Here is a 6990-nt window from a genome sequence, read left to right on the forward strand (position 1 = left end):
ATGTGTTTGGGAGGTCTTACCACTTATCTGTGTGGCAGTGTCTGAACCCGTACAAGAATTTTATTGAGTGTGACAAGACAACAACTAATTGAAAAACAATTGTCATAGAAATAAGACAAAACAGAGATGATGTCGATGTAGATTTGCTCGAAGCAGATTCTTCTTCGTTCTTGCAATTGTTGATGTGTTCAAACATGTCATAATCCTTGAACATGATAAATATTTGCATACGTACCAAGATAAATGTGCACAAGACCAGTATAACCTCAAAAAATTGAATTTGGATACCCATTTCATATGTAGTCTCAACTCCGCTTTGTCGCATAAAAATGCCAAAAACACGCTTGAAATAATACATGTAATTGCAAAGATGGTGACTGGATACCTGGACATCTCTGTAAAATTGCAAAATAAAAGTCGAGTCGTAGGAAGTTGGTACATGTGGTTGATCCATGGTCGATTATTGGTATTGCCAGAGCTTTTGGGTGAGAATGACCTCTTGATTAGAGGCCTAATGACTCAATAAGGTAGAAAATTTTTAAAAAAAATAAACCAAGTTCTGTAGCAGTCGAACTCGGCAGCGGCATCAATGGAAAAGGGTGCTTGCAGCGAGCTTCTGAACTGCTCTATCTGTGCCTTGAAGCTTCGCCACTTGGGCTTGCACCAGCACCTGCAACGTTTCAAAAGGTTACAGTATTGGGAACGCGTTACAGGCCCGCATGCAGGCAACGTTCCAAGATGCAGCCGCCACACACTTGCAGTAATTGGAGCGTCTGGAGAAGCACCGCCTGTTGCTCGCCTTGCTTGTGGGCGCCTAATAACAACCACCACGAAACCGCCACAACTTGCCACCTCCCTTGGGCTCTGCAGCGTCTCAAGAGCACCGAACTGCCGAGGAGCTACCGCGCTCTGATACCAGTTGTTGTAACCTGAGCTAGGGCAGGTGATGCCAGAGGCAATCCATGGCTTGGAGGGAGAGCAGCAGAAGGCGAGAGAGCGAGAGGGAGAGAGAGAGAGAGAGAGCGGAGATTCGACACTAGGCCTAAAGAAATAACGCTATATGTTTTTGATTGATTGTAAAGCCTTATAAAGTAAAAATATGCCATGCAAACTGTAAGTGGCCTGCATGCCTTGAGACTTGTTTTCACGGGCGTAGACATTATGGAATCCGGGCTTGCACACCCAACACAACACGCTATAAATGCAGATGCTGAAATCTGTGTTTTCCGGGCTGAAACTGCAAACTCCGCGAGATTTGACCGTACAGCGAGGATCTGCTCTACAGAAAGGTGAGATCTGCGAGGTTCGGGACTTCTTCTGCGATGTCTGACTGCTGAAAACTGAAAACGTTGGTCCTACCTGTGGATCTTGTCACGATGGAACTGCAAAAACCCTGGCTGTTATGCTGCTCCAAAAACGGTAGGCTAATTTGGTGTCATGCAGGGAGAATCTGCTAACGCTAGGGCTGATCTGTTGTACTGCTATCACGGAGGCTGATCTGCAATGCAAACACTGAAGTATGTGCAATGCTGAAAACGATAGGGATTGGTCTTGTCCAGAAACGCTAGCTTTGCAGATGACTGAAAACGCTAGGTCTTGGGGGTCCTGCTAAGAAGGTGCCTGTTCAACCGAAGTTCCTGCTGCCTCTTTTGCCAGAAAGTGCTAGCGCTAAGTTTCTATATATACTTGCTTAGTGAATTTGCCCTACCCAGTTTCCAACAAAAGTTACTTAAAAATAATAAGTAAAAAATGTCAAAAATAGGAAAAATAGGTCTATGCACTGTAAAAATGCTTCTGATGGGTTCTGACTGTAATCTAATGATCATGCTGTGTGCAACCAGAGGATATGCATCGAATCTAAGTGTCTGGACATGCACGGTCTGCGAACAGACTCACCAAAGTGCCAGATCACTTCCTATTCTAGACTGACTTGACTGAACTGAACCCTGGTCATGTTGTAGCTTGTCCACAGACACATAGGGTTGGATGTGTCACATGACAGATGATGTCGACGACGAGGTGCTGATGGTCTATGTCGACGACAATGATGTCGACGACAGGTACTGCTGGTCTATGTCGAAGACGATGATGTCAACGACGGCTACTGCTGGTCTATGTCGAAGACGATGATGTCGACGATGACCACGATGCTGACAATGACGGCGACCGTCACACAGACACGATGGTGTCGTCGTGACGATGACGATGATGCGAGGCTAGGGCTGAAATCTGAAAACGCTAGGGCTGAAAACTGAGATCGCTAGGAATCTGCTGCAATTGGGTACTGAGCCGACGACGAGCACGATGACGACGATGTCGACGACGACTGTTGTTCTAAGGGCTGAAAACTAAAAACATTGGCTGATCTGTAAGGCTGAGAATTGACACTGATGTAAGGGCTGAAAATGTGATACTATGTCGTGGCGATGATGATGACGACGATGCGACTATGACGATTACAACGATAATTCGTTGTGAAGTCCGGGACCTGCGATGACGATGACGATGTCGACGACGACGACGTCGAGGCTGAAAAACGTTAAGGCTGAAAACTGAAATCTGTCATGATGGATGGCTTTTCGGCGAGGATCTGTTGCCAGAAATGGAATCGGGGATGCGACGAGGCCAAAGGGATGGTACTGTTGCAAAAACGCTGATGGCTAAAATCTGCTCCAAAAACACTAGTGTTGTTGGGGTACTGCTGAGAGAAAGACCACCGGCCAGGTGCAACACTTGGTGCAACACCTTCTGTTGCCTCCTCTACCTGTACTGAGTGCGCAATGTGTTTCTTTTATAGTTTCTTAGCAATTTGCCCTACCTACTTTTCCAACAAAAGTCACTTATTAATAAATAAGTGAAAAATGTGTACTTTGGCAAAAAGGGTTCTATGCTTTGGAAAATGCTCATGCTGAAATGCATTGTACTGTGCAAGAGAGGGTATGCAATTATGACCGGCCTAGACATGCACGTCCTATTAGAGGCTCATAATGGTGCCAGGCTAGGTCCTATGCTAAGACTCACGCTAGACTATGGCTGAAGCATGTCCACATGGCGCAAGTGAAGTGTGCATATGACAATTTATGTCCACTATGAGCAGCAGAGAGGGTGTTGAGTTTCGGCATCTCAAGTGAACTGCCCAAAGTGATCCCATTATTTATTTTTGCTTTTAGGTATTTATTTTACTTATTTATCAAAGTCTGGGTAGGGCAATTTACTGAGGTGGGTATATATGTATAATGTGACCCCTTGCCCCCATTTATTATCATCAATTCATTGCCAAGGTTGGTTCAGCTCTCTCTCTCTCTCTCTCTCTCTCTCTCTCTCTCTCTCTCTCTCTCTCGTGTATTCTCCCCATTGCTCTACGCTTCCGCTTCGTCGACTATGACACCTTGATGCTATACAAGCAGCTTTTGTACCGTGGTGTTCACATCAATTGGCATAAGTCATTTGACTACTTCTTTGTTGTTAAGAAGCATTGCTCATGGGGATCTTGGGGAAGGGAATTTCATACAATTTTACTTAGATGCCATTCGGTAAAACATGTCATTGTTCAGCTTCGGATTTTATATTTTTCTGGGATAGCTCCTGTTGTAGAAGTAGCTGTTATTGGCCACCTCCCGTACACTGCATTGTGATGGGTGTTGCATTCCTGAATTTCACCTCATTTTGCAGAGTTTGGTGTGGAATGGGACAGTTCAAATGGTGATGGTACTCATGATAATGGAGCTCGTGTTTCTCTTGGCATACCGCTCTCATTCCTCAATTGCAGGGAGGATCAGGCATTATCAAGCTGGAGATGCAGAGCAGAGCCTTGCTTTTCAAGCTCATAGTCCGTGGCATTTTCCAAGGGGATCAGACTTGGAATGCTTTATTGCACACTGCTGCTACTGAATGCTGGCCTTGCCATGGGAATGGAACTAGTAGACCTCTTCCCACTAACTTTTCAAGGAAGCTCCTTTCATTCTGTTTCATTCCCTTTCAATGAGCTTGTTGCTATGGGAGACTGAGCATCAACCTTTGCTTCAAAAAGTTATGTTTTGGATCCTCAGGACAGGCAGCTTGACCTGCGGTCACAAATTGATTAGGTTCGGTGGGATAATGGTTTGCTTTATCTATGCTACAATGGACCATATGCTGATGCTTGAATGCATACTTTATTGCTCAGAAAGTTGATATTGCACGTGACGTCAACCCTGGCATGTATGAGCATTGTCATTGAGTTTGATTGTTCCCATCCCTCCCGCGTGGTCAATTTGGCTCCATTTTTGCGCTGCAGATAATTGAGCCTAGCTACTGGCTTGGTGACACTTTGATGGGCAGGCTGAAATGTTCTGGCCTGCTATTGCTCCATGCTTTTTATATTCTGACAGATGGAAATTACTTATGGGTTTTTCACAGCAGTCCTTCTTGGATGCCATTGCCCATAGATATCTGCGTTGTGAGGTCCCAAGGAAGGCAACAGCGACCATCCTATGCGCCAGGATCAGCAGGTGTCCCGATTCTGATTTGAGAAGGAAAGACCATTGATTCAGGTTTCATGGGAACCAAGTGGGTGATTATGGTTTTAAGTAGATTCTTCTGCATTGGAGCATACGTCCTTCCGCCTATTTCTCGACTATCTCCAGCATTACCCTATGGTGCAGTTGGAAGGCCCATTGCTGCTACCAGCCTTCATCCACGATCAACACACTCACCTCCATTCGGTTGGATCTGGTTAGCTTTCCCACAGCTAATGGGACTCTACCGACTGCTTCCTTTCAAGGAGAGTCGCTTTGCTTTTCTCAGATACTGGGGCGAGACTTCTATACTTTTCAGTATCGTGGCAGGGCGGGCAGAAATAGAGATTCAGTCTTCATTAACCTCACAAACCATAGCTTTTTTTGTACATTCTCATAGCAATCCTTCAATGAAGAGACATGCCCTTTTCCTTGGAAAGAAGAGTGACACGCCACTGAGCGGTTGGTCCTACAACTTGGTGAGTCATCATGTTGCAAAAAAAATTCTCCATCGATTCCTCATTACAATAGTATAGCCTCAGTCATAACATTACATCATTGTACCATAGGCGCATACAATCCCATTCAGTCTGTCCACAAACAAGTACATCACAAATGGAGGGGGAAGGGGCTCCAACAGGAATATTCCCAAGTTCCAATTTGTCCATAGGGCTCAACCAACTAATGAGAGAGGAGAGTGTTCAGCCATCAAAACCATGCCCTCATAACACTGAGACAAACAGTTGGTACATACTAGCTCATCCTTTGATCGAATAGCCTCAACCAAACCAATGCATCCAACAAGGAGGAAAGCAGTACATCTAGTGATGGCAAACAATCTACCTGCTGAAGCTAGGAGAACAAATTTCCTTTGCTAGTATCATGTAAACTTATTTCTGTAGATAAGTGCTGTTCTACACCATTTGGCATGAGGTGACCACCAATGCTCGAGGTGATCAAAACCCCCTACACTTAAAATAGTGTACGGCCTGTAGAGCATTGCAGTCCATACAGCCCGGTAACAAATTGTGAGAATAGCCCCATGGAGGCTGAATTGCACGTAACGGAAACAGAAACCTGCACCACTCACGTTGAAACCGCAATATCTCTTACTAGGGAAGACAACGGGTATACCCAATGCAGGTTAGGCAAGCGTATGATCAATTAGTGGATGCGACACTAGCTACTCAACAAGATGGTACAAGCTATGTAAGAGTTTGTAAGACTCTAATTCAAAAGCTTTTTGCCCGTCAACATTGATGCAGGAGGACGAGCTCCTTCCCTTCTTGAGTTGCATGCTGCAGGCGAAACTTGTAAGTGCCCTTTTAAGCTTAAATAGTCCCTTAGTCTAGATCATGCTCACGTAGAGAATCACTTGCTCTTAGTTTGCTCTCTACTTGGTCTGATCTCTATAATATTATGCACAGGTCCGCATTTCAGATGGTGTTTTTTAAAGGACCTGACAGCCTTGATTTTTAATGGGGAAAATCCCTCGGTTCAAACAGCGTCTCCCCCCATTTCCAAGGCCTCTGAAATGCATGCCCTAGCTGGAAGTGCGCAAACATTGTTTCTGTGAAAATTGGTGTTGATTTCTCCATCTCATTGCAAGCATGACATGCTACTTGATCTGGACTAAGAATAAAACTATCAAATCATGTGGATGAGATTGCAACGCCAGAAAGGAAGCGTACCAGCTGGTGTGCGTAATCCATGTGTACACGCATTAATGAGATAGCATGCACAGAAAATGAAGGAATGAGTTTATACACAAAGTATGGACCTCTGCTACACGCACGTCATGAGCTGAACATTCAAGAAAAATCTGATGCACAAAGATGCAAATGCTTATCGGACTTGAAACGCTGATCAAGTACACCCATTAGCAGTCGGCACCAGCCTAATCCGACACAACCAAAACTGCCAAGCAATAGATACTAATTACCTGTACAGCTTCGGATTTGCTTCAGCTATAGAACTTGCTGGGCTTGGAAATGCAGTCTGCGTGAGTGGTGGCGCTCGGCTGTGTACGTGTGTAGGTGGACCGTAGAGAGAGAGAGAGAGAGAGAGAGAGAGAGAGAGAGACTGGCGTCTGGAGTAGTGGAGAGCGAGAGAAACCAGGCGCTAAAATGTCGCGAAGTTTGTTGTCATAAATAACAACTGGCTGAAAGTCCCATGTACAAAGTCTCCTTTCCTTTCCCAATGTTGATTTTCCATGTCCAAGGTAACATAGGATCACACGCTGAAACCTTGCTCCTTGAGCCTCAGCTTTGATTCACGCGGGCATGGGGAGATGGGATCAAGGCCCTGATTCAAGGGTCCCCATCCATTTAAATCAGGCAACCATAGATTTTTGTAATACCGGTTACTTTTAAATGAAAGTAGCTTTGGACCTTGGTATCATCGGGTACTTTTAAAAAATTTAATTTTGCGTATTGTTAGTTACCCGAGATTATTTTTGTCTCACAACACTTTCACACGTCAAAAATTGGCATGG

At 44.8% G+C, this 6990-nt stretch overlaps 1 protein-coding gene across 9 annotated transcripts in view; it reads right to left on the minus strand.

Annotated features, from left to right (window-relative positions):
* FAAH (fatty acid amide hydrolase) overlaps positions 1-6630 on the minus strand; it is a 95357-nt gene extending 88727 nt beyond the window's left edge. For 6 of the 9 annotated variants that reach the window (XM_086514041.1, XM_086514037.1, XM_086514035.1 and 3 more), the window contains exon 1: positions 6439-6629. The gene's annotated coding sequence lies outside the window, so the exon portion shown is untranslated. Of the gene's footprint in view, positions 1-6438 lie in introns of all 9 variants that reach the window. The other 3 variants (XM_086514042.1, XM_086514043.1, XM_086514039.1) reach the window with 2 other exon arrangements.
* Between the last annotated feature and the right edge of the window lie 360 nt (positions 6631-6990).

This window comes from Adiantum capillus-veneris, chromosome 6 (assembly GCF_014529385.1).
Source record: "Adiantum capillus-veneris isolate H3 chromosome 6, ASM1452938v2, whole genome shotgun sequence".
Lineage (NCBI taxonomy): Eukaryota > Viridiplantae > Streptophyta > Polypodiopsida > Polypodiales > Pteridaceae > Adiantum > Adiantum capillus-veneris.